Source organism: Rhinopithecus bieti, unplaced genomic scaffold (genome assembly GCF_001698545.2).
Source record: "Rhinopithecus bieti isolate Rb0 unplaced genomic scaffold, ASM169854v2 scaffold_73682, whole genome shotgun sequence".
Classification (NCBI taxonomy): domain Eukaryota; kingdom Metazoa; phylum Chordata; class Mammalia; order Primates; family Cercopithecidae; genus Rhinopithecus; species Rhinopithecus bieti.
In genome coordinates, this window is record NW_016829166.1 from 2,062,438 (window position 1) to 2,086,653 (window position 24,216).

Sequence of the window (24,216 nt, forward strand, 5' to 3'; positions counted from 1 at the left end):
AGTTTAATTTAAAAAATAAAAGGCATAGAAACTGGAAAATGATAAAGTTATCCTGTCTGCTGATGACATATGTAGAAAACACTAAAATTTCTAAAAAGTCCAGGTGCAGTGGCTCACACCTATAATCTCAGCATTTTAGGAGGCCGAGGTGGGTGGGTGAGGTGAGCCCAGAAGATTGAGACCAGCCTCGTCAATGTCTCTACAAAAAATATAAAAATTAGCCTGGCATGGTGGCATGCACCTGTAGTTCCACCTACTTGGGAGGCTGAGACAGGAGAATGGCTTGAGCCCAGGAAGTCAAGGCTGCAGTAAGCAGTGATTGCACCACTGCACTCCAGCCTGGGCAACAGAGTGAGATTCTGTCTCATCAATAGACAGAAAGACACCAAAACATAGATCATTAAAGAAAAAAAATGACAAATAGACTTCAAAATTAAATTTTTTTGCTCTTTAAAAAACACAAATAAGAAAATGCAAAAGCCAGCCATAGACTGAGAGGAAACATTTGCAGTATCTGACAGACTAATATTGAAAATATATGAATAATTCTTACAACTTAATAATAAAATAATAAATAACCGAATTTAAAATGGGTAAAACAACATTTCAACAAAGAAGCTATACAAATATCAAACAAGCACAGGAAGTGGTGCACAAAGTCATTAGTCCTTAGGGAAAGCAAATTGAAACCATGGGAGATACCTCTATACACCCCCTGGAATGTCTGAAATTAGAAGCTTGAGGGCCGGGTGCGGTAGCTCATGCCTGTAATTCCAGTACTTTGGGAGGCTGAGGCAGGCAGATCACTTGAGGCCAGGAGTTTGAGACCAGCCTGGCCAAAATGGTGAAACCCCATCTGTACTAAAAATACAAAAATTAGCCAGGCGTGCTGGTGTGTACCTGTAGTCCCAGCTACTTGGGAGGCAGAGACAAGAGAATCACTTGAACCCAAGAAGCAGAGGTTGCAGTCAGCCAAGACTGTAACACTGCTCTCCATCCTGGGCAACAGAGTGAGACTCCATCTCACAAAACAACAACAACAAAAAGAAGCTTGAAAATACCAAGTGTTGAAGAGGCTTTAAGGCAATCAAAACTTTTATACATTGCTGGGGAGTATGTAAAGCAGCATAACCACTCCGGAAAAAGCTTGGCAATTTCTTATAAAGTCAAACATACACTTACCATCTAACCTAGCTATTGCAGTTTTGTTTTGTTTTGTTTTGTTTTTTTGAGACAGCATTTCACTCTTATTGCCCAGGCTGGAGTGCAGTAGCGCAATCTCAGCTCACTGCAACCTCCGCCTCCCAGGTTCAAGCAATTCGCCTGCCTCAGCCTCCCAAGTAGCTGGGACTACAGGTACCTGCCACCATGCCCAGGTAATTTTTTGTATTTTTGGTAGAGATGGGGTTTCATCTTGTTGGCCAGGCTGGTCTTGAACTCCCAACCTCAGGTGATCCACCCACCTCAGCCTCCCAAAGTGCTGGGATTACAGCTGTGAGCCACTGCACCCGGCCCTATTGCAGTTTTAAGTATTTTCTTTAAGAGAAATAAAAATTGATGTCCAAGAATCTGTATACTAATGATAATAGCATTAGCCATAATAGTCCCAAACAGAAAACAACTCAAATGTTTATCAGTAGTTGAATAAAAAGTTGTATATATCCCTGCAATAAACACATCAGCAATAAAAAGAACCAGATTACTGATACCTACATGAATCTCAAAAATATTGCCACGAGCAAAAGAAACCACAAAATAGTACGTACTGTATGATTCTGTTAATATGAAATGAGAAAAGACAAATCTAATCTTTAGTAACAGAAAGAAGACTGGGCAGAAGGGAACTTTTGTGGAGGGACAGAAATGCTCATCTTAATCACAGTAGTAGTTACATAGCTGTATACTGTCAACAGACAAAATTACCACAAATTTGGTTATAGATCTGTTTAGCTTTGCTCAAGACTTGTGAATTGGGACAGCCTCCGTTCTACAAAATATGATGAGAACTCCCACCGAGCTAAGGCAGAACACTGGGGTTTGTGAGACGAAAACAAGGAAACAGAACAATAGCACTGATTAATATCAGGTTACTTTTTTTTTCTAAAAGTTAAAGCAGAGGAACTTCCTTATTATGCTGACTCAGGTAGACTGGAATCTCCTGTTCTCAAAAAACTGGTCTGTCTGGGGATCTATCTGCTTGCTTCCTTGAAGTTTCAGTTTGATTATGTGGCATTTAGCATAAGTGACTCTATTTTGGTTTGGTCTGGTCTGTTGGGGCCTAGCACAGGAGCTCAGCCTAAAACAACAGCCTCCCATAATTTTGTTTAAAAGTACAATTGTCAAAACTCATCAGATAGTACATTTATAATGGGTGCATTCCAGTGTATGTAAACTTAAAGAAATTCTCCACCAGGAGCAGTGGCTCACGCCTGTAATCCCAGCACTTTCAGAGGCCAAGGTGGGTGTAGGTTTGAGCCCAGGAGTTTGAGACCAGCCTGGGCAACACGACGAAACCCTGTCTCTATAAAAAAATGCAAAAATTAGCCAGGCCTACTGGCCTGCGCCTGTCATCCCAGCTACTCAGGAGTCTGAGGTGGAAGGATCACCTGAGCCCAGAAGGCGGAGGATACAGTGAGCTGAGATCATGTCACTGCACTCCAGCCTGGGCAACAGAGCAAGCCCCTGTCTCAAAAAAGAAGAAAAGAAAAGAAAATCCTTTCTTCCCTATACTTTTCCATCTCTCCACATCAGCTTCATTGGGTTTCTTCTTTCCCTCCTCCTTTCATCTGTTCAGAACCATTCCTCTCTGAGGAATACTGTATTTGGTTCTTTCAAATGTAAATTGTTTTGGCCTTTTTCAGTTCCATCCAACTCTCTCAACCTCATCTTTTCAGGGATATGCATAACACAACTCCAGTCTGTACAAAGCACCCTTCCTCCTTGGAAGGTGGAGGCTGAGAACTGCAGATACTTATAAATTGCCCCTCACACACACACACTGAAATACATTGCTATGCCAATGGCAGTGCCAAAGCCAGGACTATAATCCAGATTACCCAGTTTTCTGATAGAATGAATGTGTTTCTTATGCCAGCATGAACCCTGCAGCTTAACATGCAAAATCCCTTTTTTGTCTTCTAGTTCAATATACACTATTTGAATAGACGTTAGGTAAATCCCATATTTTCTTCAGAGATAGAGGCTGAGGAGGCTGGGCTGGGAGTGAGGGTTTAATTTGCACCCATGTTAGATGTCATGCCTCCCAGGCTCGCTGCTTTGCAGAGGAACTTAGGTAATTATCATAAGGAACAAGCACACACAAATCAAAGGTCAACTGAGCTGAAGTTATTTGATTTAGGATTTTGGTGATGTTCTTTGCCCTTGTTAATGCTGCTGCCGCTTTTTGTTTGTTTTTGTTAAAAAATAGCAACCAAGTGCCCACATTTAAGATATTTTCGTCATAAGTTTACTGAAGAGCAACTCACATATTGTCTTTCTAAGAATTCAAGCTACATTCATTCCTCTCCTTGCCTGTCCCCATGGCAACAGTACCCAGGTGCCATTTTAGCAGGTTTTACTTGGTAACTTTCAGTATCAACACAATTTTTGCATTGTTCTTCTTGTATATACTAAATTAGAAAAGTTAACAACAAAATGATGGACAATAGAAAACACTTCCAAACTCATTTTGTGAAGCCAGCATTATCCTGATGCCAAAATGAGACAGACACCACAGTAAAAGAAAAAACTGGCCGGGCACAGTGGCTCACGCCTGTAATGCCAGCACTTTGGGAGGCCGAGGCGGGCAAATCACTAGGTCAAGAGATCGAGACCATCCTGGCCAACATGGTGAAACCCCATCTCTAATAAAAATACAAAAATTAGCTGGGCGTGGTGGTGCATGCCTGTAGTACCAGCTACTCAGAGGCTGCGGCAGGAGAATCACTTGAACCCGGGAGGCGGAGCTTGCAGTGAGCCAAGATCGTGCCACTGCACTCCAGCCTGGTGACAGAGTGAGACTCCATCTCAAAAAAAAAAAAAAAAAAAAAAAAAAAAAAACTCTTAAAATGGTAAGTCTCATGTTAGGTATTCTTACCATGATAAAATAAACATAATTTTTTTTTTAATGACACAGACAGAAGACAGGGTAGGATACACTTCAAAGTACTTGGAAACAACATTTATGTACATCCAAATGTTCTAGACTTTTCATTCCACATTCCATAGGAAAAGTCTCAGTACTGAATGTTAAGCAGGGAAACACTCAGAATAAAATATATAATTTATTCTATGTAGGAGCTAAATCTGATAGGACAGCTATTAATTATATTAATAAAATCGAATAATGCACATTCCTAAATATTTTTTAAATGGTTATTTTTTTCTCTTAATCACCAACTAAGTAGAGTTGTAGACTCCTCAAGTTTGACTATTTAAAAGCTTTTTCACTATCTGGTGGTTTTGTTTTCAGATATTCTGTTTAAGAATTCTTCTTCTGGGCACAGAAGCTCACACCTATAACCCCAGCACTTTGGGAGGCCGAGGCAGACAGAACACTTGAGGTCAGGAGTTTGAGACCAGCCTAGCCAACATGGTAAAACTCTGTCTCTAATAAAAATACAAAAATTAGCCGGGCAAGGTGGCGAGTGTCTGTAATCCCAGCTGCTCGGGAGGCTGAGGCAGGAGGATCGCTTGAACCTGGGAGCCCCTTCACTTTGGCCAATTTCTCCAATTTGGTATGGGTGTATTTACCAATGCCTGTACCCCCATTGTATCTAGGAAGTAACTAACTTGCTTTGGATTTTACAGGTTCATGGGCAGAAGGGACTTGCCTTTTCTCAGATAAGATTTTGGACTGTGGACTTTTGAATTAATGCTAAAATGAGTTAAGACTTTGGGGGACTGTTGGGAGGGCATGATTGGTTTTGAGATGTGAGGACATGAGATTTGGGAGGGGACAGGGGTGCAATGATATGGTTTGGCTGTGTCCCAACCCAAATATCATCTTGAACTGTAGCTCCCATATCCCACATGTTGTGGGAGGGACCCAGTGGGAGATAATTGAATCATAGGCAATTCCCCCCATACTGTTCTTGTGGTAGTGAGTAAGTCTCACGAGATCTGATTTTTTTTTGAGATTGAGTTTTGCTCTCGTTAAATGTGAATCTTTAGACCTACTATATAATATATAAACCCAGTGATATGAATATTTAGACCTACTATATAAATATTAAAAGCTACTTAAGTGCCTAAGTATCAACTTTAAATATGAATTGTGAATTTCACAACTCTGGTCTCTACTGGCTCTTAAAACCACCCAAGCTACCTATTGTGGGGAAACTATTCTGTAAGATGGGTGAGGAGATTTTAAAAGTGGTTTACTAACTTCTTAAGCATAAAAACAATGAGAGGAAAGACTGAGAAAATAACTCAGTACATTTGACTAAACATTTTTCAATTTTTTTAATGCTAAAAGTCAAATGGCAGGCTAGGATGATTTTGCAGTGGAATAGGAAGTCCTGCAAACACTGCGGAAAGTGTAAGATGGGAGGTTGACAACAAGGGGAAGCACAGGAGTAGGGGCTGGGAAAAGGAGGGACTGGAAGACCAGGAAAACTGGCATTTTGGATGGCAGCAGCAGAATATGGTGAAATATGGTAGACTTCATATCCTCAAGTTAGTAATAAAATGGGCAGAGCGATGACCTGGGACTGTGCATACTAGGGCCCCAATGAATGTTTTGGGTCTAAATGACCTTGGCAGTGTGCCACCTTCACTAGCTTTAGCTCAGAGTTGGGAATGGAATATGGAACAATGCCGTGTTATCTTATACCCGAGAAGCTCGTTCTCTGACTGTAAGGGAAGGAGAATTTATTCACTCTGAAAGCCTTCACCTTTTAATGGAACTAATAACCGCCCATGGAGAAATGGAGAGCTGAGGCTTCTGAAGAATACTAAATGTCCCTACAATGTCTTAATGAACAAAGAGAAATATCCATGGTAACTCACAGCTTCAGGATGGAAGATCTCCCAGTACTGGGATTCTCAATAGCTCTGACATAATTCTTTGCTACCCTCACCATTTTTAGATATATTCTTGTTTGTCCACTCCCCCTTTTTCTCTGCTGAGTTAATATCTCACCAATAAAGGTCCCTCACAGTCTCCAAAAATCAGGAGAAAAAACATCCTTCCAATGTACTTTTCCTCTTCTTTTTTAGCAGGAAACTGGAGCTGTAGCTGCCCAACAGCTTCTTCGCACCTGCTGCCCAGATAAAGCCAATTTAGCAAGACAAGGGAATTGCAATAGATAAAGGGTTCAATGTATAAAGGGCCAGCTCAACAGGAGACCAGAGTTTTATTATTATTCAAATCAGCCTCTCCAAACATTCAGAGGCTAGGGTTTTTTCAAGATAGTTTGGCGGGCAGGGGGCTAGGGAATGGGTGCTGCTGATTGGTTGGGGATGCAATCATAGGGATGTGGAAAATGGTCCTCATGCCCTGAGTCTGCTTCTGGGTGGGGGCCACAGGACCTGTTGAGTCATAAGTCCAAATGGAGTCATCTTGGCCATCAGAAAAGCTAAAGTCTGAAAAGATATCTCCAAAGGCCCATCTTGGGTTCTACAATAGTAGATGTTATTTACAGGAGTAATTGGAGAAGTTACAAATCTTGTGACCTCCAGAATGATGGCTGGTTATCCTTTAACTATACCTACATCCTTGCAGAACTCAGATTCTTCTCATAACCCTAACCTTGTGGGGTTTCATTAGTTTTACAAAGGCAGTTTATTTTGGGGAGGGGCTACTATCATCCTTGCTTTAAGGATAGATTTCTCCCAAAGTTAGCTTGGCCCACACCCAGGAATGGAGGTTACAGGCAAGATGGAGTTGGTTAAGTCAGATCTCTTTCACTGCCATGGTTTTCTCACTATTAGAACTTTCACAAAGGTGGTTTCAGAGATGTGCAATGGCATAATGATTATGAACCCAAACTCCAGAGGCAGTCTGCTTGGATTTGAATCCTAGGATTTTCATCTAGCTGTATGACCTCGGACAAGTGACTTAACAGCTCTGTGACTCCAAGTCTCCTGCTGTAAAATAGGGATGATAGCATCTTTTCTTGGTGATGCTGTGAGGAAAAGGAGTTAATCTGTGTAAAGGCATTTAGAAAGGCCCTGGCATACAGTAAATGTTAGTTACTGCTATATTTGTTCCTAAAGGAACAGAATATTTATAGACATATAGCCTATTTATTTTCTTCTATTGAGCAGCCAACAGTAATAGTGGATGTATATGTTTGTCTTCTTAACAGGAAAGAAGTAGGCTTAGGTTAACTGAGTGCCTACTGTTTGCTAAACACAGTATAGATATATTTTCACCTTATTCTCAAAACAAGACTGAGAAGTAGGTATTTTATCCCCATTTTTCTTAGGCAGAAACTTGCCCAAAGTTGCACAACTCACTCCAAATCACAGTGCCTAGCAAGGTCTAGGCAGGAATTCAAGCCCATCTGACTACAACATACAATGTGTCAACACAGATGCCCACAAGTTTGCTTTGTATGTAGTTACCTGAAAGAGAATGAATTAGAATCATTATTTTTGAGGGAGTTCAGCACCATCAGGAGCCAAATTATTTATTGGCTATGCCAAACTGTATGGTTTTCTATTTAAACAGAAATGTGGTCTAGGTGTAATTGTAATGTTCTAGATAGAATATTACTTATCTAGTGGCCTATCTCACAAGAAAAGAAATAAATAAAAGAAAAATATTGCTGGAACTTGAAGGGTAAATCAATACAGATGCCTCAGAAAAGATGGGGTAGGGTGAGTGGAGTAATAATTTTGGGAAATGTAATGACCAGAAAACAAACTGTCACTATTGCTGCATTTTACTTTCGTCCAATATTCTCTTGGCATGTATGGACATGAACTACCATTCAGTGAAACTGACATGTTCTCTCTCCTTTGGGAAGGACCATGGAAGTTTCTGGTGTCATCATTTTAAATGTTCTAAATAGAAGCAAACATTTCCTGTTAGAAAAGTAAACCAAGTGAATAAAAGAAAAGAAAATGACTTGCATTCTTTTGCATAGATATGGCTATATCAAGTAATTAGGGTTGTACTAAAGAGGTTGCGAATATATTTTATTTATTTGCTTATGTAATTTTTACTCACTATTTTCATTTTGTGGTGAGTAAAGGGAAAAATGTAATAAGAACAAAATGACCTTTCCGTTTTGTCCTAAAACCAAACAGGAAGAGGGAGTACTGCCATCTTTTGGTTACACAATATAATAATTTTACATCGTTACACTTAACAGCCAGATGAATGCCAGTATTAATCATCACCAGATGAACAGAAACAGACTTACCTGGCATGAGTTAGTTCGTTAGACTATTTCTTCATAATAGCTTTCCTCTGCAAAGCAATCACAGAGACTCCAAAGAGAAAGTACTGGTGGGCTAAGTAGATCATCTTAAAGAGCACTGACAGTTCTAATATTTGTATTTAATGATTCTAAAGCATTCAGAGTGGACAAAGATAAAGGAGAACTTTTATGTTTAATTACTAAAGTCAATTTCACAATTGCCTCAGTGGTGAAGAACTTGAGTGCAAGGCTGAACTCCCTTAGACCGAGGAAACACCATGGCAAAGGCTGCCAGGTATCCACTACAGGGCTCCACCTACACCAAGCAAGACAAAAGTACAGCAAAAACACAACTGGAGCATTCCTGGAATGTTCTTTCTTTTTCTTTCTTTCTTTTTTTTCTTTTGTGAGAATGGAGTCTCGCTGTGTTGCCCAGGCTGGAGTAAAGTGGTGCAATCTCAGCTCACTGCAACCTCCGTCTCCCGGGATCAAGCAATTCTCCTGCCTCAGCCTCCCAAGTAGCTGGGACTACAGGTGCCCACCACCACGCCTGGCTAATTTTTGTATTTTTAGTAGAGATAGGGTTTTGCCATGTTGGCCAGGCTGGTCTCAAACTCCTGACCTCAGGTGATCTGCCCGCCTCAGCCTCCCAAAGTGCTGAGATTACAGGCGTGAGCCTCCACGCCTGGCTGATTTTTTTTTTTTTTTTTTAAAGGAAATATGGTACTACAATAGAAGGAAACTAAAGAAGTTTATCAGAGTGTACTACAGAGGGCCGCCTCTCAGTGAGCTGAGTTGGCTGCAGGGAGGCCATAGACACTGTTGTTACAAGACACGTTTTATTAACAGGCATCCTGAAGAAAAGACTTTGAATAGCTTGAGGGTATATATTTTAAAAAGGAAACATTAATTTGAAAAGGAGAGGAATCTGGAAAGGAAATATCCCCGCAAATCATGTCTGGATCCAGAGAGGCAGCTATCCAAATGAGGTGTTTTTGTTTTTGTTTTTGTTTTTTGAGACGGAGTCTCGCTCTGTCGCCCAGGCTGGAGTGCAGTGGCGCGATCTCAGCTCACTGCAAGCTCCACCTCCTGGGTTCACACCATTCTCCTGCCTCAGCCTCTCGAGTAGCTGGGACTACAGGCGCCGCCACCTCGCCCGGCTAGTTTTTTGTATTTTAGTAGAGACGGGGTTTCACCGTGTTAGCCAGGATAGTCTCGATTTACTGACCTCGTGATCTGCCCGTCTCGGCCTCCCAAAGTGCTGGGATTACAGGCTTGAGCCACTGCTCCCGGCCCAAATGAGGTTTTTTTAAGGCTCATCAAGGTGGCAGAAAATAGAATATAAAGCCCCAAAGGGGAGTCTTAAGAATATTTGGAATAAAAGGGAAATATGGAAGTGTCACGGCAGTTGAGTGAAAGGAAGTGAACTGAACTTGACAATTATTTGGATAATATCACCTTTCTATATGCGCAGTACTGATATGGTTTTAAAAATAAAAGCATGAAATTCTTATTTGATATTCTCATTAAGAAGAGAAATAAGCAAACATTTTCATAGGGTACCAGAGAGGAGAGCAGGCTAAGGGAGGACCTGGTTTCTAGTCGTAGGTCTCCACTGACTAGCAGAGTGCCCTTAGGCCTCTTAGACTCCCTCAGTCTTGGTTTCCTCATCTGCAAAGTAAGTTCGCTGGATGCCACCATAGCTTCTCAAGCTGAGTTCTGAGGACTCCTCTACATCTATGAATTATTTTCAGAAGCTGATAGATTCTCTGCTTTGAGACATATCAGACTCAATCATTTCTAATGGCTTTGCTAGCTCTAAAATTCTAAGATATAAGATATATTTTTCTTCTCTAATTCCCTCAGGACCCAGAAGAGGAAGAAAAGTCAGCATACTTATCTTTTTCCTGTTTTCCTTCTCCCTGAAATGCAATTATTCTATTTTTCTGAATTTCTAGAGCAGTGCTTTCCCATAGAAATACATCTAGCTTAAAATTTTCCAGGCCAGACACAGTGGCCCATGCCTGTAACCCCAGCACTTTGGGAGGCCAGGGCAGGGGGATCACTTGAGGTCAGGAGTTCAATACCAGCCTGGCCAACATGGTGAAACCCAGTCTATACTAAAAATAGAAAAATTAGTCAGGTGTGCTGGTGGGCACCTGTAGTCCCAGCTACTTGGGAGGCTGAGGCAGGAGAATCGCTCGAATCTAGGAGGTGGAGGTTGCAATGAACCGAGATTATGCCACCACACTCCAGCCTGGGCAACAGAGTGAGACTTTGTTTCAAAAAAAAAAAAAAAAATTCTAGTAGCCAGTTTTAAAAGCAAAAAGACATGGGTGAAGTTCATTTTAATTACATATTTAGCCAAATATATCCAAAATATTCTCATTTCAACATGTAATCGATGTAAAAATTAATGAGATGGTTTACATACATATTTTTTGTACTAAGTCTTAGAAATCCAAAATGTATTTTACATTTGCAACACATTCCAATTCAAAGTAGCTACATTTCAGGTTCCATAGTCACATTATAGCACCAGACCCATCTGATTCATCTTTTATATAACAAAGTTGTGGATTGTTTTTCAGCTGCCCTGGACCTTCGGGTCACATGACCTGGGCATGCCCAGATGAACCAAGAATTACAGGGGGAACCTAAGTGCTCAGGCTGAGGATGGGGGACTGGATTAAGAAATGGGGACACAACATGGCAGGGTCCAGGATCCAATCAGATTGAGCTGTGGCGTCACCCCATGGCAGGATCCAGTGAGATCATGACTCATTACCCTTTGCTTATAAAAACCAGATCCAGCTCCCAGTCCAGGGAGGTACTGCTTTGGGAGCTATCCCAGGTGTTCTTCTGATCTGTTGCAAGTAAGAAAATCCCTTTGTTAACAATCCTCTTTGGTTCTGGTCATTGGGCTGTCACCCACCAAGCAACCAAACCCACCCACTGTATGGGAAACAGCACATGGCTGATGTGGGAAGGTCCTACGTCCTGGAGTGGACAGCACAGTGATAACCCTATAGTTAGAGGGCTGATATGTGGCTGTTCGGGTACCCTGAAAAATAGGCCTGTTTGGTTACCCAGTACCACAACCTAGGGATGGTCTGGAATGCATAGGAAAAGCTGCGGACCGAGAGGAAATATTTCTCTACTCAAAAACCTGCAGTGTACATGCTTCCTTCTCAGACCATCAGCCCTTCCCTTCCAGAACACATGATAATCGATATTTCTTTTTTTTTTTCCAACCCTAATGCTGCTTCTCAGCAACAAAGCTGAAAGTGTTTTTCTCAACAGACCACTCCCCAGAGAAGAATGTAATTATATCTCTGTCTTTGGACTCAGGCGGATAATGATTACCCACAAAAATCCCTGCTGTAGAAACAATGAGCATTTGTACTAGTGCTCTTCATTTTTTAAATGATGCAGAAACATCCATTAATTCACCAACCCTATTGCAGGAGCCTGACTCGGAGACTGTCTGCAATTAATGTATTTTTTGTTGTAAGACATGAGAGCAAAAGAGGATAGAAATAATTCGAATCTAATTTGGAAGTCGGTGATGTAGACTTCAGTTTGAGATATCATGTTTGTCCTTTTATAGAAACACTTGGAACAGTGAGTAAGAGGAGTAATAAGAAATTTTGCACATTAAAATAAGACAGACTATTCTGTATGGGGGAAGATAAAGTTTTTTTAAAATTCAGCCAACACACTCTGTGAAATAAGAGTATTATCTATGTATAGAAGTACAGAGCTTCCTACTTCTTATCAAAGTGGCTTCTGGCATCTTTTAATTTCATCATCTTTCCATTTTCTTATCTTTTTCTCTTGGGGATGGCAGTGTAGTTCAAAGGAATAAAAGGAAATATTGGAATTAAGTATTTCCTACTTTCTTTTTGAGACAGGGTCTTGCTCTGTCGCCCAGGCTGGAGTGCAGTGGCATGATCAGGGCTTACTGCAGCCTCAACCTCCTGAGCTCAAGCGATCCTCCCACTTCAGCCTCTCAAGTAGCTGGGACCACAGGGCATGTACAGGCCAGGCTGATTTTTTTTTTTTTCGCGGATGGGATCTTACTTTGCTGCCCAGGTCTCAAACTCCCAAGAGTAAGTGATCCTCTCACCTCAGCCTCCCAAAGTGCTGGGATTACAGGCATAGCCACAGGGACAGCCTTCTACTTTCTTTTTTTTTTTTTTTTTTTTTTTTTTTTTTGAGGCGGAGTCTGGCTCTGTCGCCCAGGCTGGAGTGCAGTGGCCGGATCTCAGCTCACTGCAAGCTCCACCTCCCGGGTTTACGCCATTCTCCCGCCTCAGCCTCCCGAGTAGCTGGGACTACAGGCGCCCACCACCTCGCCCGGCTAGTTTTTTGTATTTTTTTTTAGTAGAGACGGGGTTTCACCATATTAGCCAGGATGGTCTCGATCTCCTGACCTCGTGATCCGCCCGTCTCGGCCTCCCAAAGTGCTGGGATGACAGGCTTGAGCCACCGCGCCCGGCCTACTGTCTATTTTTAAAAGGTTGATGCTTACTGAAATGGTATCTCCTTCTGGCGTTCCCATAGACAATAAATAAACTCTTCTAGGGCTTTGTACTTCCCCCAGCACTTCCATAGGCATCTGCTGGCTGGTCTCTCACTGGGCATCAGTGCCACAGAGAAGGGAGGTAGACTGGATAGTAATTTATGTGGATGAGGAGGGTCAGCACACCAGTGGGCTAGCCAGGCTAAAATTTCTTAAAAGGAATCGGCGAATTGGTTTTCTTTGTAAAAATTCAGGTCCTGCTGTTTTTCTTTTTATTTTTTTTTTCTTTTTTGTAGCCTGGCCAACTGTCTCTCCCTAGGTGAAAGTGGACTTGGATTTCTTTTGTTTCAGCAGTCATTATCTGCTATCTTTACTCTGAAAATGCACTTTCCACCTGTCCCCATCTTCCACTCAAGCCTAAGGGACTATAAAAAGGACTCATGTTTACCACTATATGTTGGGTCAAGGAGTATCAACACATTGGAAATTAGCCTAATCCTTTAAACTCCATATAATCTGTGTCCTTCATTTTGCTCCCATCCCCAAATATTTCATTCAGTACCAAAGTCCCCAAGAGGAAATGGATTTCTTCCTAGCTGGACCTGGGGCATCTGGCCAGGTCCCCATCATGTTTCACCCCAAGCTACCCCTTAATCCCAGATGGGGCTTTAGACTCCTTTGAGAGAGATGAGGCCTGTCAAGAACTGTAAAAGCTCTGGAACTTTCTCCAACTTACACGGTTAACTGTTTCATTGATGCTGGCAGAAGCCTCTTGGGTCAGAGACAAAGGACTTTATTACTAATAGCACAGCAAACAACATGAGCATCTTTGCCCTAGTTCTCTTCCCCATACACAACATAGCGATGACATCATAGTCCTAGATGATACCTACGCACGCAGTGGGTTGCGTTACAGGAGAGGAACCCAGGGCTAAGGGCCCAGCCCTTGAGCAAGCAACAAATGAGCCAGTCTTTCTCCACTTTGACCTGTTTAATTGCCTGTGTGACTAACCAGAGAAACCATTCAGTATCAGGAGACAGATCAGTCTTAAAATCCAGTACACTCGACTGGGCACAGTGGCTCACGCCTGTAATGCCAGCACTTTGGGAGGCCAAGGCGGGCAGATCACCTGAGGTCAGGGTTTCAAAACTAGCCTGGCCAACATGTCTCCACTAAAAATACAAAAATTAGTCAGGCATGGTGGTAATCCCAGCTACTCGGGAGGCTGAGGCGGGAGAATAGCTTGAACCCAGGAAACAGAGGTTGCAGAGAGTTGAGATCATGCCACTGCACTCCGGCCTGAGTGACAGAGTGAGTGAGACTCCGTCTCAAAAAAAAAAAAAATCCAGCACACTCAGCAAGAACAGGCAGGGACCTTCAGGGTCCATGGTGGGCTGCTTTTCCCCAATAGGACCCACATACTTCTTTTTTTTTTTTTTTTTTTTTTTTTTGAGAAGGATGTCTCGCCTTCTGTCACAGGCTGAGTGCAGTGCCAGATTCAGCTCACTGCAAACTCCGCCTCCGGGTTTACGCCATTCTCCTGCTACAGCCTCCGAGTGCTGGGACTACAGGCCGCCCGCCACCTCGCCCGGACTAGTTTTTTGTATTTTTTTAGGTAGAGACGGGGTTTCACCGTGTTAGCCAGGATGGCTCGAATCTCCTGACCTTCGTGATCCGGGCCCGCCCGCCTCCCAAAGTGCTGGGATTACAGGCTTGAGCCACCGCGCCCGGCCAGGACCCACATACTTCTCATTATTCTAATCTTTCCTTCAGAATTACCTAATCCAAGGGGCTACAACACTGAGAGCTAGTGGCCCTGGGCTAGCTGTTAAAGGTTGCATGAAAAGTACTACTAGTTGCTAAAGGAAAATGGATTGCGGGATGTAAATTTGTCTCCTTATATTTAAACAAAAACACTCAAAACCCTCTTCCCCACCCCTTCTACTGTTTCAGTTCCTACTGGTCTGTTATGTAAGTTCTCAGTTCCTGTTAGATTGTAATACTGAAAAAGAAACCCTGTCTACCCTCTAAGTTGGATGGAGAATTCAACATAAATAGGAAAAATATGTCTACTAAGCAACTGAAACTTAATATGTCCAAAACCAAACTTCTGGACTTCTTCACACACCATGCTGTCTTCTCCCATAGCTTCCCCTCCATAGAGAAGGTAACTGCTATCCTTCCAGGCGCTCCCGCCAGCAGCCTCAGAATCAGGCTTGATTCCTCTTTCTCTCTCCCATTTCATAGCTTGCTCAATCTCCCAGGCTATCCAGAACCTGAGTGGCTCCCTTCCTCCACGGTGAAGCCACCATCATTTCTTGCCTGGATTGCTACAGTAGCCTCCAAACTGTTTTGCTGCTTCAGTCTTTACTTTCTCACACTGTTCTCAATTCAGCAGCCACAGGATCCTTTCAAAATGGAAAACCACATCATATCACTTCCTACTCAAAACCTCCCATTGACTCCTAACTCATTCAGAATAGAAGACCAGCCAGGTGTGGTGGTGAACACTTGTATTCCCAGCTACTCCAGAGGCTGAGGGGATGATGGCTTTAGCCAAAGAAAGAAGAAGGAGGAGGAGGAGGAGAAGAAGAAAGTTAACTTCTTGTAGTGACGCGCCAGGTTCTATATCTCTTTGATCGAATATCTGACTACTGTCCTCTCATGGCCTCCCGATCCCCCTACCCACTAATACCTGGAACACAAACGCCCGTGCCTGGCCCTTGGCATGTGCACAGCCCCTCCCTCTGCCTGGGTGCCCCCTCCACCAGCTGTCCATGGGGCTTGCTCCTGCTGCTCCTTCAGGGCTCCCTACCCCAGCATTCCCCATTCCTTTGTTTGTTTGTTTTGAGACAGAGTCTCACTCTGTCGCCCAAGCTGGAGTACAATGATGCAATCTTGGCTCACGGCAACCTCCACCTCCCCGGTTCAAGTGATTGTCCTATCTCAGCCTCATTAGTAGCTGGGATTACAGGCACCCGCCACCACACCTGGCCAAATTTTTGTGTTTTTAGTAGAGACTGGGTTTCGCCATGTTGCCCAGGCTGGTCTTGAACTTCTGAGCTCAAGTAATCTTCCCACCTAGGCCTCCCAAAGTGCTGGGATTACAGGCATGAGCCACCGCGGCTGGCCCCCATGTTATTTTTATCCATAGCACTTACCACTGTCTGAGGTAGTACAGATGTTTATTTCCTTGTTATGATCTGTTTCCTCTGACTACAATAAAAACTCCATGAAGTCAGGGATTCTATTTGCCACTGTGCTCCAAACCCCATGCCTAAAAGGTGTCTGTCATACACTAGGCATCTAATAAATTGTTGAATTCATTAATTCAACTCATATTTATCATCTACTTTTTTCATTTGCAGTTCAAGGGGGAGAGAGAGACAAATCAACAGGTACTTATAATACGGTGGGCAAGTGCTATATTTGGAGAAATACAGGGCATTACAGAGTCACAAAGGAGAACCAGATGCGAATAAAGAAATAAGGAACTATAAGTGCCCTCAGAGAAGGCCTCTGACATCCTGCATGCTCCAGTTTGACATAAACAGCATCCTATCTGACCTGGGGACTTCTGGTGCTTTTGTTTTAATTTGTGATTATAAATGTGTCAGATGTGTCAGTCATTGCCTTCCTAGGCAAATGCAAAATGACAAAACATTTTCTTATCAAAAACAATAGCCTGGGGCCAGGCACCATGGCTCACACCTGTAATCCCAGCACTTTGGGAGGCCAAGATGGGCAGATAACTTGAGGTCAGCAGCTCAAGACTAGCCTGGCAAACATGGTGAAACTAAAAACACAAAAATTAGCCAGGCGTAGTGGTGGGTGCCTGTAATTCCAGCTATTCAGGAGGCTGAGACAGGAGAATTGCTTGAACCCAGGAGGCAGAGGTTGCTGTGAGCTAAGACTGCACCACTGCACTCCAGCCTCTGACAGTAAGACTCTGTCTCCTAAATAAATAAATAAATAAAATAAAATTGTAAAAAAAGTAATAGCCTGGGAGTCAACAAAAGCAATCTTCCTATGGGAACATAGTTTTGTTTTGTTTTGTTTTGTTGGGTTTTTTTTTTTTTGGAACAGGGTCTTGCTCTGTTGCCCAGGCTGGAGTACAGTGGTGCGATCACGGCTCACTGCAGCCTCAACCTCCTGGGCTCAAGCAATCCTCCCACCTCAATTTCCTGAGTAGCTGGGATCACAGGCGCGCACCACCACACCTGGCTAATTTTTTGTATTTTTTCTTCTAGAGATGAGGTTTTGCCTTGTTGCCCAGGCAGGTATCAAACTCCTGAGCTCAAGCAATCCATGTGCTTCAGCCTCCCAAAGTGCTGGGATTACAGGCTGTTTTATATTTTTTATGTAATTAAGTATCTTTAAATATTTACTGAACAATTTATTTTAATTATTCTAAATTTTCTTCTAATTATTATGAATGTAGATACATGTTTCACAAAATTACAATTATATGCACATAAAATCTATAGTACATAAAATCTTTACAGGGGGTGGCTCACACCTGTAATCCCAGCTCTTTGGGAGGCCAAGGTGGGCAGATCACCTGAGGTCAGGAGTTCGAGACCAGCCTGATCAACATGATGAAACCCTGTCTCTACTAAAAAGACAAAATTAGCCAGGTGTGGTGGCGCATGCCTATAATACCAGCACGTTTGGGAGGCTGAGGTGGGTAGATCTCCTTAGGTCAGGAGTTTGGGACCAGCCTGGCTAACATGGTGAAACCCTGTCTCTACTAAAAATAACAAAAATTAGCCAGGCATGGTGGTGGGTGCCCATAATCTAAGCTACTCAGAAGGCTGAGACAGGAGAATCGCTTGAACCTGGGAGGTGGAGGTTGCAGTGAGCCGAGATTGGGCCATGATACTCCAGCCTGGGCAAAAGTGAAACTCCCTCTCAAAAAGAAAAAAAAGCTATAGCTTTTCATAGAATATCTGCATTTGCACATACCTCTCCTCTGCAGGACATTCTTTCATTCACCCAATTGTTTTCTGCTCTTTCTAGTGCCTTCCTTTTCTTCAAGCAACATTTATTCGAAGAAGTCATCAGCATGGGGGCTTTTCTATATGCTCAGGGTTACAAAATCAGCCTTTCCCATCATTTTCCCCTTGGTATCTTCCTCCTCCCCCTCCTTCCTCCTTTTGTCCTCTGTTCCTAGAAGTCTGTGGCTTTTCATAGTTTGGGGATTTTGTTGTTGTTTTGACAGAGGAATTAAGGTCACACATGTACTTAATCCCCTGAGCCAAGCAGCCTTTTTTCCCAAAGGCCACGGAGCTTTGCCCAGGTGCCTCTGCACTGTCATCGCTCACTCATTGGCCTTCCTTTCTCTTCTTCCAGGTCCAGGGGAAGCAAAAATCCCAAATCAAAATTCCCTTAAGGCTTTATAAAATTAGAGCTAGAAAGAAAAAAAAAAAGATTTAAATAAATTAATTAATTAAATAAGAGCTAACAGCTAATATTTATTAAGTGCTCGCCATGTGCTGAGCATTCTACATAAATTGTCACTCCCACAGTGCTGTCACTCTGTCACAGTACCTCCACGAAGTAGGTACAAATGCAAAAATCTCAGCCTCAGAGAGGGCAAGTGACTGGTGTGAGGTGCTCTGAGTACTGAATGATGTAACATTCATTTCACGTGTACCTAAACAGTCTGACCATGGAGCCACGCTCTAGCCGCAATGCAACGCGCAACACTGGTTGGGGAAGCTAACAAGGAGTTAACAAGGCAGTGAGTAACACTGCAGCTGTTAGAAGAATCACTAGAAATCGTGGATTTGTAGAATATCAACAATATTTTGTCCTTGTCTTGAAGGAAAGGGACTAGGGCTAGGATTACTTTTTTTTTTTTTTTTTTGAGACAAGGTATCGCTCTATCACCCAAGCTCACTGGCTTACTGCAGCCTTGAACACCTGGGCTCCAGCAACCCTCCCGCCTCAGCCTCCGTAAGTGTTGGGATTATGAGCATAAGCCACGGCACCTGGCCTACGGTTACTTTTAGAATGTCTTCTTTCTGGATTCTCTAGGTTTTACTCTAGGATGGGCCCCACCCGGCTTGGCTTGAATAGAATGCTGGTAAAGCTATCTAAGGTTTAGGTCCCCAGGTGATTCCCAGTAGAGAGATTCTCAGCAACTTTCAGAACCCACGTCTGTGCTTGCTTCCTTTTTACTACATCAACCCCTGACCCAGGACCAAGCTTTATTTGGTCTCAGCAGCTGCCTGAGAACAGCAGACGCTCAGGATTCTGCCCTGGTTGCTGGTATTTCTACCGAAGAAAGGCTGTTCCCCGTCTGGTCCCAAAGGTTCCTCTTCTTGGATTCAAGCTAACCTTGGCCTGCATTGATTTGGGTGTTATCTTTTCCCTATACTGGCTCCACCCTAGAAGTTTCTTTGGCTCAGACTCCTAGAAAACCAGAAGCTGCCCTTGCCTTTGCCTTCTGTCCCTCTCGTTTGTCCAAAATATTCCTCGCCAAGCCATACAGGCTGGCTTGACCTTAAATGAATCTCAGCCCCTCTTCACTCTGCTGTTCGGTTGGCACCTGGCCTGTTCTCAGTGGGGCCTGGTGACCGCGATGGCAGGTGCCTTTCTTGGGGAACCCAACTGCCTTGCATGGGATCTTCCAACCCAGCTGTTACTTCCTATTTGAAAGCTTTAGACTCAAGTAGGTCCACTACAAACTCTGTTTCCAGCCAGGGGAACTTTTCTAATTCTCAGTTCATTTGCACAACAGAAATGACACCAAACCCAGTGGGTGTTCATGTCCCTCCCAGATCAGGTGACCCACGCTGCAACCCCACTCTCTTCCCCTGGTTCTTTCTGATGATTCACCTGTGAGTTACATGCCTTCCCCTGTGCTAGGGCTGTTTTCTAGCCTAGACCCTACCGGGATATTTTGACAGTGTTGAGCAGTGCTTTTCACATTTCAGTCTTTCATTTACAGTGGTCACGATTGTTGTCATAAATAGATTTTGTCATAGATAAATAAATATCCATACTATTAATTATTTAATGTATTTTTCTTTAAATCAACTTAGTTTTTAACTTTAAACCCAATATTCTTCAGTGTTGTCCTAAATAATATTACCTTCAAGATCAGTGGTTGGATGTACGAGTTATATATTTACTTTTTTTCTTATTTTTTGTTTTGTTTTTTATTTTATTTGAATCATCCACCTCAAAATGTCACTAGTTATATATTTTCTTTTCTTTTCTTTTCTTTTTTTTTTTTTTTTTTTGAGACAGAGTCTCACTCTGTCACCCAGGCTGGAGTGCAGTGGCACAATCTTGGCTCACCACAACCTCTGCCTCCTGGGTTCAAGTGATTCTTGTGCCTCAGCCTCCCGTGTGGCTCGGATTACAGGCACGTACCACTACACAGGGCTCATTTTTGTATTTTTGGTAGAGACAAGGTTTCACCATGTTGGCCAGGCTGGTCTTGGAACTCCAGACCTCAGGGGATCTACCCACCTTGGCCTCCCAAAGTGCTAAGATTACAGGTGTGAGCCACCTCACCCAGCCTAGTTATACATTTTCAAACACACATTAACTAAGCAATTAATTATGAGAACTGAGTCCATCTATATCAATATGATACAACTTTTTGTTCCAGGAAACACTCGCCCAGGAAAATAAGAGTATAAGCCAATATGTAACTTGGCAATTTGCTTCAGAAAATTCCTGCAAATCCATGAATTTGGGCAGGCGGGTTGCTTACCTGGGCCAAGAGCTCGTTTATTAGACAAGATTACTCCTAAGGACCCTCGCCTCACAAGCCTTCGAATCCTGAACGATTGTCAGAAACCAGGCCCAACCCCAGTCTGTTCTCACGCTTTTGCCGTGTTGCCCAGACTGGTCTCCAACACCTGAACTCAAGCGATCCACCTGCCGCGGCCTCTCAAAGTGCTGGGATTACAGGTGTGAGCCACCATGCATGACCTGACATTTTATTTCTTTTAAAATTTATTTTATTTTTATGTTTTTTCATTTTTTGGCCTGAAATTTCCTATGTTCAACTGTTTACCGCCTAAAATCATCTCACCCGTTAGGAGTGGTAGGCACAGCAGCATTTGGTGAAACATTTCCCCTAAAAACACAATCAGAAAGTTCCTCTTCCAGCACTCCACTGTCTCCCACGCCTTGCCTTTCTCCTTCAGTCTCTTATGTTCCTCCTCCTCCCACACCTTCACCATCAGTGCCTTTTGCACCTGAGGTCTGCCTGCCTTCTATGACTCAGAAGGACATAAACTAAGGGAAACGGTGATTTCCAGCAGATGAGCAGACAGTATTACAGTGAGACTTGTAAAGTGATAAGCAACCTCTGTGGTTTGAAAACACTGTTCACTGAAAATGGAATACTAGACCATCATGGAGTTCATCGTGACACTGGCCACTCTGAAGCCAAATTTCAAGTTTGGAAATTCACCGGATACGGTGCAGTGTCACTGCAGTTTACACGATGTGACATGAGAGTCTGCACCAAGAAGGCTCCTCTGCCCCAAATTTCTTGCCTTTCCTCCGTTTTCCCCACAACTCACGAGTCTTAAAGGGCATAACATTTTAACTATAACTTAAGGGAAACTTTAACTTTTTTTGTTTTGTTTTGTTTCTTTTTGAGATGGAGTTCTGTTCTTATTGCCCAGGCTGGAGTACAGTGGCACTGTCTCAGCTCACTGCAACCTCTGCCTCCCAGGTTCAAGCTATTATCCTGATTCAGCCTCCCGAGTAGCTGAGATTACAGGTGTGCACCACCACACCTGGCTAATTTTTGTATTTTTAGTAGAGACAGGGTTTCACCATGTTAGCCAGGCTGGTCCCAAACTCCTGACCTCAAGAGATCTACCCACCTCAGCCTCCCAAAGTGCGGGATTACAGGCGTGAGCCACCACACCCGGCCAACTTCAACTTTTTAACTTGAACTTGAGCAACACTTTTCTGGTCCTTCAAAGGCAGCAAATCTGAGGAGATATGATTATAATAACCATTGGGACCAGCATGGTGACTTGTGCATGTAATCCTAGTGCTTTGTGAGGCTGAGGCAGGAGGATGGCTTGAGACAGGAGTTCAAGGCTGTAGTGAACTATGATCACACCACAGCACTCTAGCCTGAGGACAGAGCAAGACCTTCTCTAAAAAAAGTAAATAATTTAAAAAATTTTTTTCACTCAACCATTGGTATTTATGGATCACTTATAATGGCTAGGATGTTTTTAAGGTCTCCACTACATTGCCTGTGTGCTTTGATTCTTAAAGAACCCTGAGAATGGTAGGTATTATTTTCCAGTTTACAAACGAATTAACCGAGGCTTCAGAAGGTTTGCTGATTTGCCTGAGGTCACACAGCTAGTAAGGGGCCGGCCACGGCTGCCTCGCCAAGTCCCTGCCCCTAACATTACTGGGAGTGGAGCCATCACATAAAAACAGCCTCTGGTGTTTGTGTAGCCCTTGTTGGTCTTATAGACTGCTCGTTCATTTTCTCATTTCCTCACGGGACACCCCCTTGAGGCAAGCTGGGGGTATTTTTAGCAATGGTTTGTCAGTTCCACTTCCTCTGGGATAAGCTGCAGCAGGTCAGCAAAGGAAGGAGGAAGCAGAGAGGGACGACGGAGGAGAGAGACCACGCGGAAGGGAAGGCCCTCACTCCTCTCCAGGCCTGTCCCACTCACGCAGAACACTGTCCTGACATTTAGGTGACAGAAGGGTGCCCTGCTTCGAGAAGGAAAACTACCAGGGACCCATGTGCTCTGTAAAATATAGAAGGCACTACACAAGGAAGGAAAGCAGTTCCACTGAGATTGGTAATAAATAACAGCTGTAAACAGAGTAAAAGAGTTAGGGGTCTTGTCAGAGTGCCCCAAAAAAGTAAAAAGTCCTTATTGGGGTTCAGACTCAGCTGTAGGCTTTAAATTGTTTAGAGATATTTACAATTCTAAAATAGAGAAATCCAGGGCAACGAAGGCTCCTGCAGCTATTTAAATGGTGTCTGTGAATTAGTGATTTACGTTCTTTTTTTTTTTTTTTTCTTTTTTGAGACAGGATCTCGCTCTGTGGCCCAGGCCAGAGTGCAGTGGTGCAATCATCAGTCACTGCAGCCTTGACGTCCCACCTCAGCCTCCTGAGTAGCTTGGACTACAGGTATGAGCCACTGTGCCCGGCTAATTTTTATTTTTTGTAGAGACAGGGTCTCCCTATGCTATGTTGTACAGGCTGGTGTCAGACTCCTGGGCTCAAGTGATTCTCCCAACTCAGCCTCCCAAAGTGCTGAGATTACAGGCATGAGCCGTGGCACCTGGCAACTCATGCTGTTTCTAATAGCTACCTACCTAATGTTGAGTACCTACTGTGCGGTGGGCACATCACCTATTGGCTTCTCATTTTCAGATTAGGATGCTGAGGTTCAGCTAGCAAGTTTATGCATCGAAATTCAAAACTAGGATTGTGTTGTTTGAATGGCTTTGTATCATCATGATGGAACTTCCAGAGATGAGTCATATCTTACCCCAGCATCAAAGATAAAAGAATAGATTGGACTGGCAAGCATAGAGTTCCCATTTATGTGCCTCAAATTCCATCCCATTTACTGCCTTGGGCATTTTAACAGCCTTTTAAAGAAATATGGCCAGGCACGGTGGCTCATGCCTGTAATCCCAGCACTTTGGGAGGCCACGGCAGGTGGATCACCTAAGGTCGGGAGTTCAAGACCAGCCTGACCAACATGGAAAAACCCCATCTCTACTAAAATACAAAATTAGCCAGGTGTGGTGATACATGCCTGTAATCCCAGCTACTCAGGAGGCTGAGGCAGGAGAATCACTTGAACCGGGGAAGCAGAGGTTGCAGCGAGCAGAGATCACGCCGTTGCACTCCAGCCTGAGCAACAAGAACGAAACTCCGTCTCAAAAAAAAAAAAAAAAAGAAAGATATTTAGAAACTGGCTGGACATGGTGGCTCACTATAATCCCAGCACTTTGGGAGGCCAAGGCGGGTGGATCACCAGAGGTCAGGAGTTCGAGAACAGCCTGGCCAACACTAAAAATACAAAAATTAGCCAGATGTGGTGGCGGGCACCTATAGTCCCAGGTACTCAGGAGGTTGAGGCAAGAGAATCACTTAAACCCAGGAGGCGGAAGCTGCAGTGAACTGAGATAGTGCCACTGCACTCCAGCCTGGGCGACAGAGCAGTACTCGGTCTCAAAAAAAAAAAAAGGAAAAAGAAATATATAGAAACCTGTTTATACACAAGAAAACCTATTTGAAATACAATGTGGATTTTAGCTTTAGTTTGATTTTTTTTTTTTTTTTTTTTTTTT

At 43.3% G+C, this 24,216-nt stretch overlaps 1 long non-coding RNA gene across 3 annotated transcripts in view; it reads left to right on the forward strand.

Annotated features, from left to right (window-relative positions):
* Positions 1 to 24,216, forward strand: part of LOC108523931 (uncharacterized) — a 58,730-nt gene that overhangs the window by 14,928 nt on the left and 19,586 nt on the right. For 2 of the 3 annotated variants that reach the window (XR_001883938.1, XR_001883937.1), the window contains exon 1: positions 22,996 to 23,041. The exons of the other annotated variant lie outside the window; for it this stretch is intronic. This is a non-coding gene — a long non-coding RNA (uncharacterized LOC108523931). Of the gene's footprint in view, positions 1 to 22,995; positions 23,042 to 24,216 lie in introns of those variants that run through there. 3 annotated transcript variants of the gene reach the window in all.